Genomic DNA, 14,189 nt, shown 5'->3' with positions numbered 1-14,189 from the left:
AAGGCCTATTCAACTACCAACAAACTATGCAGACTTTGTTTAGAGGAAAAATACTTCATCATATTTAAGCCTCATCTCTCTTCACTGAACAAAAGGAATGAGCTAATAAACACTTGTAGACACAGGAAGAAGCATCTCTTGATAAACTACAACTGATCAATATATCAAGTATTGACTGCCTTCATGAACTTGAATTGCTTATAATGTTATGTAACCATTTTTGACTGTAAATGTATGCCAATTAAACTGTCTAATGATCTAGCACTAGCTCCGCGCGCTTTACGCTCGGTGATCGCGCTTCGCGCTCACCGTCGCCACTTCGCGGCGTGAGCATTCCGTGCATCATAATCAGTTTCCAGTGATAAGCATAATTCTGACGAGTGTAGGTCGGCTTCGGCTGGCTTGCATGAAACAATATTGTAAATAATGCTGTAATAAATCACCAAGTCTATTTTAAATGTATATATATATATATATATATATAACAAGTATTGTTTTTCAGGTGACTAACTTTGGAATTAAAAGTGCTCAAACCCATTACAGGTGAGCGTAAAAACAAATTCAAAGTATAGACCTCTGGAAAACAAGGCAACCGTTACTACTAGTTTCACAGCATACCCTCACTTACGATCATTGGGTATACCGATCATCAGACGGATAATTTGTCATGGTTTCAAGTTAGCACAAATGCATATACGTGTATATACATTCTGTGTGTCAAAACCATGACAAACCTATCCATTCTGCATGATCTTTACTCCAATGTAGTCGTAAGTGCTCAACCAGTATAAATAGTGGGGCGTAATATAACAAGTATTGTTTTTCCAGGTGACTAACTTTGGAATTTGTGCTCAAACCTGTACAGGTGAGCGTGAGAAACTTTTAATTCAAAGTATAGTCCTCTGGAAAAACAATACCGTTACTACTAGTTTCACAGCATACCCTCACTTACGATCATTGGGTATAAAGATCATCAGACGGATAATTTGTCATGGTTTTCAAGTTAGCACAAATGCATATACGTGTATATGCATTTGTGCTAACTTGAAACCATGACAAACCTATCCATTCTGATGATCGGTTTACTCCAAAGATCGTAAGTGACCACTATAAATAGTGAAACTAGTATAACGGTATTGTTTTCAGAGTGTCTAACTTTGAATTAAAAGTTTCTTACGCTCACCTGTAATGGGTTTGACATTTAATTCCAAAGTTAGTCACCTGAAAAACAATACTTGTTATATTACGCCCCCACTATTTATAGTGGTTGAGCACTTTCGACTACTTTTGGAGTAAAGACTGTGCTGGAATGGCTAGGTTTGTCACGGTTTTGACACCACAGAATGTATATACACGTATATGCATTTGTGCTAACTTGAAACCATGACAAATTATCCGTCTGATGATCGGTATACCCAATGATCGTAAGTGAGGGTATGCTGTGAAACTAGTAGTAACGGTTGCCTTTTCCAGAGGTCTATACTTTGAATTTGTTTATATATATATATAGCTATTTTCGGTGATAAGAATTTGGTAATGAATGAGGTTCTTGATACTTTAATTATGTTAGAATAGATAATCCAAATGCCAAAAAAAAAAAAGTGAGTTGTAGAACTTTGCAATTCATTGAACTTGGCGGATGTTTGGCGTTTAAATAATCAAGATCTACGTAAATATACATGGCGGCAACATGATACGTTAAAACAAGCCCGTCTTGACTTCTTATTAATATCGTCAGAATTAAACTCCAAATTCGTCGTCCGTATTCCATAGTGGCGTATAGTGATTTTTGGTCATTTTTTGAAAATTGGCACATATGTTTTTAATGATGTTCTCTTTCATTTTTCTAAGTCTCATCAGTCATAATTAGCTAATTAATTAGTAATTAATTAATTAAATGTGGCGTATAGTTACAAAGTGACATTTTTGTATTCCATAGTGGCGTATCGACCATACGCCACTTTTTATACACATTTTATAATTATGAAATATCGGCAAAATGAAAAACATCGTATGTCATAGTGGCGTACGCGTATCGGACCTATACGCCACTATGGAATACGAACGACGAAAAGTAACGCCATAGGGATTACACGGCGACCGAGGTGGCGTACGGTTAACGTAAGGTTAGGGTATTGCGTTTTGTTCGTTTTCCATAGTGACGTATAGTTTTATTGTCAGTTTGCCAGCAATAGTATGTATTTATTTCTTTTGAAAAATATATAACAATAAAATCTATTTAGTTTACTACAGAAATTTCACATCATTTACAAAATATTATGAATGTCTGATTTACACAACTCGATTTTAAATTGGCATTTCTTCAAACCCGATTTTCTCGAAAAGTTGTTTATTCGCGGCGCACCACTATACGCCATTATGGAATACGGACGACGAATTATCTAAATCAAACCAGGATATCGTACAGACCATTCATTAGTTGATATGCATCTACAATCCAGGAAAAAAATAGTTGGCACACTTGCACTAAACAATGGAAATGCGTGCCCTATCAAAATTGGAGAGGCTAGTGAAACATGCATGCAATATAAGTGAAGTACAGACTCCCCTATATCTCACCTTCCCCACTCCCCATCCTTCAATGTTGGAGGGTCTCACGGACCTGTTGACAACATGGCTTGGTCCAACATTGAATTGGGGGAGCGGGGGAAGAGATATACCAAAAGACAGGCAAAGTGTGCCAACCTTTTTTTCCTGGATTGTAGATTTCGATGACATTGAATGTGGCAAAAACTACTACCAGGAAGTCGAATAGGCCTACTCTCTCGTAAAGGATACAGAATATGTTAATTTTGTGACGAAAACTAAAAGAAGTGGTAGAAAGGTATGTGGCACCGTCATACCTTTTGTCAAATTTAAACACAATTCATCCTAGAGATATTCAGTTTATAATCAATGACCAACTGTTTTTGGAAATGATTTTATTAGAAATTTATGCTAAAACTTCGTGCTAATTTCTTATCCAGCTTCCAAAAACAATGATTTGGAAAGATTGGAGAGATAACTTGAATCTGAGACAAAGGTCGCCTCGGAAACAATTAAAATGAAGCAGACCGATCTGCGTAAAGGTAAAATGAAGGAGCAGAGTCTTAATAAGATCAACAACTCGTTGGTTTGAGCTAGGTGAATAACCGTTTAAATATAATTTTGAACATGGAAAAACGTAATTAGTTAACAAAACAATAAGCAGAATAGTATTTACTGATGGCTCCGGCAGGGATGTGGCTATAGGAATAAAGACCAAACAAACATATTTTTGTTAATGTCGTAATATTGTAGTCTTTCAACCCTTTCACAACTTCAGCTTTGTAACTTACAAAAATTCCCGCTAAAAAAGGGTTCTTTTAATTTTAGAAAATACATTAAAAATGGCATTGGACTTTTCGCACTGATCGTACTATTAACGACCACCAGTCTATAATGTTCTGATCACACTATAGACTGGGATTACATGTGACGTCATTGCCAGGCAATTTGTCTATATTGTTCCGGCCCGGAAATATGCCCATGCACGCGTCATGTTGTGCTCAGGGACGGTCCTTTTAAAACAACCGCCAGATCACAATAAGGCCATTGAACTGTGTAGTGGTCATACGTATTCACTGAAGCATAACAGTAGGCACAGTTCCTTAGTGACTCATTAACAATGTGTGGAAACAGGTCAGGGACGGCAATATGATCATTTCAATCCTTTCTTTGAGGTCAATAGATAAAAGAAAGACCTTCAATCACACAGGTGCGTGGTTGAAGATAATATTTTACCATCAAAGCTGCTGGCATAGGATATTTTATGGAGGCGGCGCTTATTATTTCTTAAACACATTCTAATGTTGTACCCACTACGTGTAGAAGGCCGGGTCTGCAAATGATTGATTAGGCTCCTGGATTAGGCTTTCTTTTCGAAAATTAACTCATAGGGCCTAGAGGTGATGATATAGGCCTAACCTAAACCCATATACGGTATGCGGAAACGACAGTCCGGGCGGCGCTTGCACTCGCATCGCATTCAACCGGCAAAGTTCGCTAAACTGACGCCTGCTTCAATTAAAAACCTTTATCGAGGGGCCAGTTTGAGGTTTCATAATCTATTACCTATACCCTTTTTCACCCCGATGTGGCAGTGACGTCAACGCGTTGAAACAGCTGTTTCGCTCGCGCATTTATGCGGCGTCTTTAAGCGCGTGCGTATATATACCAGCGCTTTGATCGAACTCTAGCGAGTGAGGCTGCGCCTAATAAAATTCGTACAGTACTGACACGACGTCACTGCCACATCAGGGTGAAAATGGTATTGAACATCGCAAACCAGCCAAATTTGTCATAGGTTTGAATAGCTAGTAGAAAAACCGTGAATATAGTGTCAGAAAGTCTCACACATGTTAGTATAACCTTGTCGTTAATGTGACACTGAATGCAGCGCCATTTTTGGAATACATTGGAACATTGTGTGGGCAAATATTTGGTCAAATGTAGTCTAAGTAGGCCTAAATCATGAAAATCGTTTAATCGGAATAATACCAACCAGCAACGGACATCGAGACAACACTACGTGAGAAGTTGGGGGTAAGTCACGCTTTTCCTTGTTATAAAATACAAGGAAAAAGCCGTCCTTTTTATCACAGCGCGATATATTTAAAAATGGTTCTTTTGAATCTAGTTTAAAATCTGTCCATCACCTGCAGTCCGATTTGGTATCTATGGTTCCATCAAATTCTTGGGAAAAATATGTGGATGGTATTTTGGTTAACAAAACGATACTGTTAAAAATATCGGTATTTATGTAAGCGACATTTCTAGTGTGTAAAATGCATTGAAAATTGTCGGCTAAAGAGTGCATAAATTAAAATCGCGAAGAGTAATAGCAACAATAACTATCTACATTCCAAGCGGAAAGGCGTTTCAAAAACATACCACCTTTTTTCGGGCAATCGCTGAAACCGAAATATGACATTCCAGGCCATCTGTAAAAAAGTGCGTGAGCAGAAATGACCATGAACTTGGGTCACCGAAACAAATGTTTATATTGGTGCAAGGCCTTTCATAGTTATACAACAATTAGCCCCCAATAATGGCTTTCATTTGAACAGTATTTGTTAAACTGCGATCGCAGATCGATTTAAAATTGCCCGACCCGTTAACCAACTTAAGAGAATATTCTTTCTGAGGCAAGACATTTTTATATGTAACCGTCAAGAACCCACTCCCCCTTTACTTTTGGTTTCATTTCAAATTATATCCATAATTTATGGCAATTTATTATTTTCATCATAGCTATGTAAAATTATGGTTTTATATGTATTTGTCATTTTCACACGACTTAAATTTATGTAGAATCATAAATGTTTTTGGTTTCATATCAAATTATATTTTCATCTGTAATTGAAGTAATATGAAGTCTTCAAGTACTCATCTCCTAACAAACTGCGTGTTTTCACTGAGCACTCTGTATTTTTACCCGGTATTACCCGGTAACCCACAATTCGATTCAGGCAACAACCAGCACGTTTCTACTGATGCTTAAAATAAGGGTTGTGGTGTGTACCGGAAGTACTGAAAGTATTTTCCTGACCCCAAGCTGCTTTTAAGGTCACGATGGGATACATAAAATCAAGTTCAACACCCAGCAACCGTTAACTGTTGTGTTTCCACTGTCAGAAATACCGGGTATTACACCACATGGTCTACCTCATGAGGTAGATCACGGTTGCCGGGTGTCCACACCGCATCACTCTGAACCGATCTGTTTCCACTAAGCACATTAACCGGTAACACTCTAAACAAAACCGCATTACCCGCCAACCGTTCCCCAGTAGAAACACGCAGAATGCGAAGCTTATCCAGGAGTAAGGTGATGATGCTCATAAATGTGCAGAGTGCAGAACAACAAACAGGAGAGTTGATTAGATGACTTGGTGAGTAGCACTAGGCGGCAAGACCCTCACTGCTGGCAGAGCTATTATTTCTATCATATTTATTATTATTTTTTTTATAGATCATGGTTTAGCTTTGATTTGAAAAGGTCACATCCAGGCCTCGAAATCCGGACCCTTGCCTTTGAGATTTTAAGGGTCCTTACCAATTTTCAAGGGTCCGACCCCGGCGTGATAGTCTTGAAGGTCCTATAACATACACAGAATATACGAGGATATTTCTGGAAATGCTCTGAGCATGTTGTCAATAGATTAATGGATTAGGGTAAAGTATACTGATCATTATGCCTTTGGTTGAAGCAAATCGAACATACAGCTTTCAGAATACATGAAATTATGTTGTTTTTGTATCATGTTTTAATAAAAATTAATAATCAATGTGGTTAACTTGACTGAAAAGACTCATTAATATGTAATATTTGCAAAAATTCCCCGCATAAATGTTCAGGGTAGTTTTATTTTGCATATTTGAGCCTTGAAACTTGGTAATAGTGTTTCTAATATGTTCTAATGTATTATTTTGTCCAGCCTCCCTCTAATGTGCATAATTGCATAATTAATGACCTAATTTGCATAAATGCTAATTAATGATGCAAATATGTAGATAAAACCACACCAATATTTGAAGAACTGAAGGCCTATTTCCCTACTAAATGTATCTTATAAACTCGCCTCGCCTCGTCGTGCATTGCAACCAGATTGAAATCTTGCTTGTCTAATATTATACATGAACACCAAAAAGGTTTTGTCTCGGGACAATATATTGGCGAAAACGATCTGATGAGTTTGGCAGAGAATAAAAACATTCCTAGCCTCTCATGGTGAATTTTGAAAGGCTTTCGACTAGGTATCACATACATTTATAATGGAAATTTATTTTGGCAATTCAATCAAAAATGGATTCGCGTTTTTTACAATCAAGGTTCATCACCAGTCATAGTTAATGGCGTTCTTTCGGAATCTTTTAAGATGGGCAGAGGATGCAGACAAGGCGACTTATTTAATTTATTTAATGTGTGGAAGTGTTGGGTATGATGGTTCAAAACAATCAAAATATTAATGGTAATACATTCATACACTCTTATATAGCGCGAACTAATCAGACCAATCGTTAGAAAAATCCAAACCATGCATTGATTGCACACGCGTTCGCGTCGCGTAGGCTTCATTCATTTTTGGGCGGATTGATGCCTTCATATTTGGTTTTGTTTTCCAATAATTTTAGTGAAAATTTTGTTATAAAAACAACAAAAATCACATGTTTTTTTTCTTCTCGTGTATGAAATAGCTTAATGAACGCGTATTATTTGTTGCTCGTCAAATTAAACAAAATAATGCACTTGCGCTGATGTTGTTCGGGGCTCGTGCATTAGACGCATCAACATCAGCTAATGTCTAATTTATCTCCCAACAAGTAATACGCGTTCATTAACCTATAAATAGGGGATGCAGAATGTGTTACTTGAAAGATTAATTAATTCAACAATGGTCAAAATGTAATCTTACATTTTTGGATCGATTATTTATTTATTTATTTATTTATTTATTTATTTATTTATTTATTTATTTATTTATTTATTTATTTATTTATTTATTTATTTATTTATTTATTTATTTATTTATTTATTTATTTATTTATTTATTTATTTATTTATTATGCTTCATCACTGGCTCATATACAATTACAAAGACAAATATATTAGATATATATATATAAATATTGCACATACTAATCAAGACAAAGTAAATAGAGTAAAATGCCAGCGAAAAGAATGGGACAAACAGGTGCAAAATCACCTCTGGGACCACCCCACCTTTCGATTTTTGAAAACAATTTATAGGGAAAAAAACAACAAAAAACAACACAGCCCCATCCCAAATTATATAAGCCTGCAATTCGAGCATCTGCAGTAAGCACTCCAAGAGCATGTATTCAAAGAACAACAATTTTGAGTAAAATGAGAATTCAAAAATTCAACCACCCCGGATTTGAAGGAAGAAAAGGAACCGGCTGACCTTGTAGACAAAGGCAGCTGATTCCAAAGCTGCACAATGCGATTAAAATAAAAAGTCATGTGTGCTTCGGTTTTGCAACGTTGAATTTTAAGTTTAAATGGATCGGAAAATAATCTTGTGGTGGGATGGTCCTGCCCATTGCCTTGGCTGAATTTAACATAATTATTGATATTAATATCATAGTGACCCTCCCTACATCTGTAAAATAACAAGAGATCACTTTTGTCTCTCCTGAGAGTACGGGGAAGTAAGTCCAAATTGGTAAGTCTCTCCTTATAATCCTGATCAGGATAATGTAAAATGAATTTGGTAGCACGTCTTTGAACACCTTCCAACATCTGGATGTTGTGTTTGGATGTACCATTCCAAAGACAGCTACCATACTCAAGATCACTCCTGATCTTGAGTATAAAGAGTTCTGGTAACTTTTACTGGGGCATTGAACGCTACTATACGCGTGAGGGCACGGTGGCTCAGTGGTTACGGCCTTGGACTCATAATCTGAGAGCTTGCTCGACGTGCGTGAGTTCGATTCCCCGTCCCACCACCGTGTTGCGCCCTTGGGCAAGGCGCTTTGCCTCGCTTGCCTCACCCCACCCAGGTGGAATGGGAAGCTGTTAGGGGTAGTCACAGTCGTTGTACTGATGGACCCTGCGCCACTTGTAGGCTGCAAACGTGGTTCCGACATATTCTAATGACGGCGGAATAAATGTAAAGCGCGTTGAGACTGTTTACGGCATAAAGCGCTATATAAATATCTACATTTATGATCATGCCCATCGTACGATTGCATTTTTTGACAACTCTATTAATATGGGTATCCCAGACAAGTTTAGCTGATATGTCGACACCCAAATCTTTGATGGTATCAATTTTACTGAGAGTTGTGCCATTCATATTCTAATAATAAAGGACGGGTTTCCTACATCTTGTCAAGGAAATGACCTGGCATTTGGATGGGTGAAAATTAAGCTCCCAGGTATTACTCCAATTGACTAGAGCATTTAAGTCTGACTGAAGCTGCTCACAATCTGAAGGTTTTTTACATTAATAAACACTTAGCATCGTTGGCAAATAAAGCAATCTTAGAATGTTGGGAAACACTGGGCAGGTCGTTTTATGTATAAAACCCAAAAGACGGGCCCAAGGATAGAGCCCTGTGGAACCCCGGTACCACTGGAAGCCAATCAGATTGGACGTCATCAACAACAACACGTTGGCGTCGATTGGTAAGCTAAGCGTCAAACCAATTAAGTAGACCAGAATGAAAACCAAAAGAGTTTGTATAAGAGTAATTTATGACAAACACTGTCGAAAGCTTTGGAAAAATCAAGATAAAACCATATCGACGTACCTGCCCAGCGTTGTCCAAGACTGCACTGACTTCATGAAAAACTTCAAGCAGCTGACTGACAGTGGAACGCCCTTTTATAAAGCCATGTAGAATATGATAGAGCCTCTCTTTTATATGAGGAAAAACCAAATTGACAATATTGCTCTCTCCATGATTTTTCCACATATACAAAGTAAAGAGACTGGCCTGTAATTTCCAACCTGTTGTTTGTCGGCCTTTTTATAAGCCGGTATTACATTGGCTTCAGGCCATTCCTGAGGTAATTTACCTTCACTCAGAGACACGTTAAAATATGGCATAAGGGAGATACAATTTGATATGCACATTTCTTTAGAACACGTGGTGATATACCGTACGGGCCTGATGCTTTGGAAACATTCAAATTTTTCAGAATATCAAGTACATCATCATTTTGAAGTTCAAAATTGTCCAATGATTCATGTTCAAAGATGGGAATATTTGGAAAGTTCAGATCATTCTTTGGTTTTGTAAATACAGAAAAGAAATAACTGTTAAAGAGAATAGCCTTTTCTTTAGCAGAGGAAGCGGTTACACCATTGGTATCACTGATGACCTGGGGCAAGGATTTTGATCTGGTTTTAGATCTAAAAAATCACCAAAAACGTTTTTGATTTTCCAGAAGCGTAGACCTAAAATCATCAATGTACTGGTCATATTTAACAGCGATCAGATTTTTCAGGCGATTACGAAGTTTCCGAAACTTTGACCAGTGATTTGATTTCTGTGACTTCTGTGATTTCTATTGTATACCTTGTCAATGACCAATAGTTAAATCGCTTGTTTTATCTAAACTTATAGTGTAGTTAAAAACCTCAATTCCGTGACCATTCTCTGGCTAGTAAGGTTTGACGATTGATATGACTTCTATGGATTATTTAGAAAAAAATTAGCACCCATGTCCCTCGAGAAAATCCCGGCATTTATCGCTAAAGGCCAAAATCCAAAATGGCCGCCGCCACCATTTTGAAAAAATAAGTTTTGAACCAGAGCACCTATAATCATGTAGAAAGACACTTTTTCGGGTATGTCGAGCACAAGGATTCCAATTCTGACATTAGTTTGACATTACGGTATCATTTTCACCCAGAAATCCAAGATGGTGGCCGGCACCATCTTGAAAAATTTAGTTTTGAGCCAGAAGACCTAAAATCGTGTACAAAGACACTTTTTTGGATAAGTCGACCACAAGGATTTCAAATCTGACATTACTTTGACATTACGACCTCATTTTTACCCGGAAATCCAAGATTTCCGCGGCCACCATCTTGAAAAAATAAGTTTTGAACCAGAGTACATAAAATCGTGTACAAAGACACTTTTTCGGGTAAGTCGACCCCAAGAAATCCGAATTTAACGTTATAACATAGTTTTTGCCCAGAAATCCTAGATGGCCCCCATTTGGTAGAGCGTAAATGTAATTTTTGAGTGGGAGCAGAAGCATAAGTGTGTCATTTCCGCCTTATCTGGGGTTTATGTCCCTTATCCGGGGGTTAAACTGCCTTATCTTAGGTTTACATCCCTTATCTAGGGATAAGGCGCCTTATCTGTGGTTTAGACGGACTTATCCGGGGTTTACGTTCCTTTACCTGTGGCTAAGATGCCTTAACCCTAGCATATCGCAGTATAAACCCAGATAAGGCATCTAGACCCCAGATAAAGCAGTCCAAACCCCAAATAAGTCGCCTTAACCCTAAATAAGGAACATAAACCTAAGAAAAGAAAAGTATACCCCAAATAAGGCAGTCTAAACCCCAGATAAGGTGCTTTAACCCCAGATAAGGAACGTAAACCCCAGATAAGGCATCTAAACCCCAGATAGGGCGCCTTAACTGCAGATGAGGGACGTAAACCTAGATAACACAGTCTAAACCCATGATAAGGCATCTAAACCTCATATAAGGCGCCTTAACCCCAGCTAAGAGACGTAAGCCCAGATAAAGCAGTGTAACCCTCAGATAAGGCATTTAAACCCCAGATAAGGTGCCTTATCCATAGATAAGGGACGTAAACCGCAGATAGAGCAATCTAAACCCCAGATAAGGGACGTTAACCCAAGATAAAGCTGAAACGATATCTAATGCTTCCATATCTATTACTATTTCATAATTAGCCAAAAAGGGAGTTAATTCATGATCCTAGGTGCTCCCACTCAAAAATTACATTTACGCTCTACCAAATGGAGGCCATCTTGGATTTCTGGGCAAAAATTTTGTTATAACGTCAAATTAATGTCAGATTCGGATTGCTTGGGGTCGACTTACCCGAAAAAGTGTCTTTGTACACGATTTTAGGTACTCTGGTTCAAAACTAAATTTTTCAAGATGGTGCATGCCGGCCACCATCTTGGATTTATGGGTGAAAATCATGCCTTAATGTCAAACTAATGTCAGAGTCGAACTCCTTGTGCTCGACATACTCGAAAAAGTGTCTTTCTACATGATTATAGGTGCTCTGGTCCAAAACTTAATTTTTAAAATGGTGGCGGCGGCCATTTTGGATTTTGGCCTCTAGCGAAAAATGCCGGGATTTTCGCGAGGGACATGGGGGCTAATTTTTTTCTAAATTGTCCATAGAAGTCAAATCAATCGTCAAACCTTACTAGCCAGAGAATGGTCCCGGAATTGAGGTTTTTGACTACACTATTACCTTTTTGATTTGAACTCTGACTAATCCCCAATACGAGTTAATAAAAGATTTAAGGGATGTAGCAGTCAAGGTGACACTCTCCGTAGAGTTTTTCGATAAATTCATTAATTTCTCAAAAAGTAAAAATAGCAGTTTAACAAATAATAGTTCAAATGAAAGCCATTATTGGGGTTATAATTATCGTATCATTAAAATAGGTCTGACACCAATTAAAACATGTGTTGTGATGTCCCAAGTTCATAGTAAAATATGCTCACGCTCTTTTTTACAGATGGCCTGGAATTTCATATTTCGGTTGCAGCGATTGCTCAAAAATAGGTGGTATGCATATGAAAAGCGTTTCCGCTTGGAATGTAGATAGTTATTGTTGCTATTACTGTTCGCGATTTTAATTTATGCACTCTTTAGCCGACAATTTTCAATGCATTTTACACACTCAAAACTGATATTTTAAACAGTATCCGTTTTTTAAACAAAACAACTGTCCACACTAGTTCCCAAGACTTTGATGAAAACATAGATACCAAATCAGACTGCATGTGACGAACAGATTTTAAACTAGAATTGAAAGAACCAGCGTATGCCCTATGAAAATGCTGTTTCGTAATAAATCGCGTTGTGATAAAAAGAGGGAATTTTGGACATCCTTTTAGCTGTTTTTTATACCAAGGAAATGCGTGACCTACCCCAAACTTCTCATGTAGCCTTGACTTAATGTCCGTGGCTGTTTGATATTATTGAATTTAGACGATTTTAACTATTTACTTACATTTAACCCGATGTTTGGCCAGAGAATGTTGTATTATATTCCAAAGATGGCGACGGCTACAGACTCACTTTAAACCAGTAAAAAGGACACGTTTCTGCTCAGATGTTTCAGAGTTTGAGACCCTATATTCACGGTTTTCCTACTAGCAATTCAAACCTATGACAAATTTGGCTGGTTTGCGATATGCGATTCATCCTGATGTGGTAGTGATGTCAGTACAGTGAGCATTTAATTGGGCAAAGCCAAATAATTACTAGCGTTCGGTCAAAGCGCTGGTGTACACATGCACACGCTTAAGACGCCACATAGATGCGCGAGCGAAACAGCTGCTTCAACGCGTTAACGTTGACTGCCACATCAGGGTGTAAAATGGTAGGCCTACATGTATGACTATAAAACCTCAAACTCGTCCCTCGATAAAGGTTGGCAAATGAAGGAGGCGGCAGTTTAGCGAATATGCGAGTGCAAGCGCCGCCCTAACCGTGGAAGGTTTCCGCATACCGAATATAGGTTTATATCATGGCCTCTAGGCCTCATGGTTTATTTTTTCGAAAAGAAAGCATAATCAATTGAGAAGGGAATGGATATTGCCATAATAATATCAAAGTTAATACTTGAGAAGGAATGCATCAATATTGTTTAATATCCAGCTTTGGTATTTCATTTGATTACACTAAACATGAAGCTTTATCTTTACTAGATTTATGCACTGAACATTTGCAGACTAGGCCTTCTACATGTAGTGAGCACCACATTAGATTGTGTTTACAAGAGAAATATTTATAAAATAAATAAATAAATAAATAACATTAATCCATATAAGATTTATATAGCTAATTAATTTCGCTGCTACTAGTGAATTATCAGAATCAGATATCATCAACTATGCCGATTGTAGCCGATTAGATTGTAATATCCACTCATTATCTCAGCAGTTCCCCAACGTCCATTGGATGAAGAAAGATGTGAGCGTTATGAATTAATAAGTGTCGCCTCCTAGAAATATCCTAGATCACCAGCTATGATGATAAAATATTATCTAGAACCACGCATCTGTTTTCCAAGGTCTCCCTTTCATCTATTGACCTCAAAGAAAGGATTAAAATTATTGAATAGAGTCCATGACCTGATGCAACGCATTATTAATGAGTAGCTATTAGGGACAGTCATGCTGTTATGGTTGAGCGAGCAACGTATGACCACTACACAGGTCAATGGCCTGATTGCGATCTGGCGGGTATTTTAAAAGCACGGTCCTTGAACTACGGTTGTACCATGAGGGACATGCAAACTTAAAATAATTTTTCACAAACTCAAATATCTTTTTACAAACTGAAATGATTTTCTACAAACTCAAATAGTTTTTTACAAACTCTAATAATTTTTTACAATCTCAAATAACTTTCTACAAACTCAAATAATTTTTTACAAA

The sequence above is a fragment of the Amphiura filiformis genome, unplaced genomic scaffold, assembly GCF_039555335.1.
Source record: "Amphiura filiformis unplaced genomic scaffold, Afil_fr2py scaffold_97, whole genome shotgun sequence".
Lineage (NCBI taxonomy): Eukaryota > Metazoa > Echinodermata > Ophiuroidea > Amphilepidida > Amphiuridae > Amphiura > Amphiura filiformis.
Note: the sequence above shows the minus strand (reverse complement) of the source record.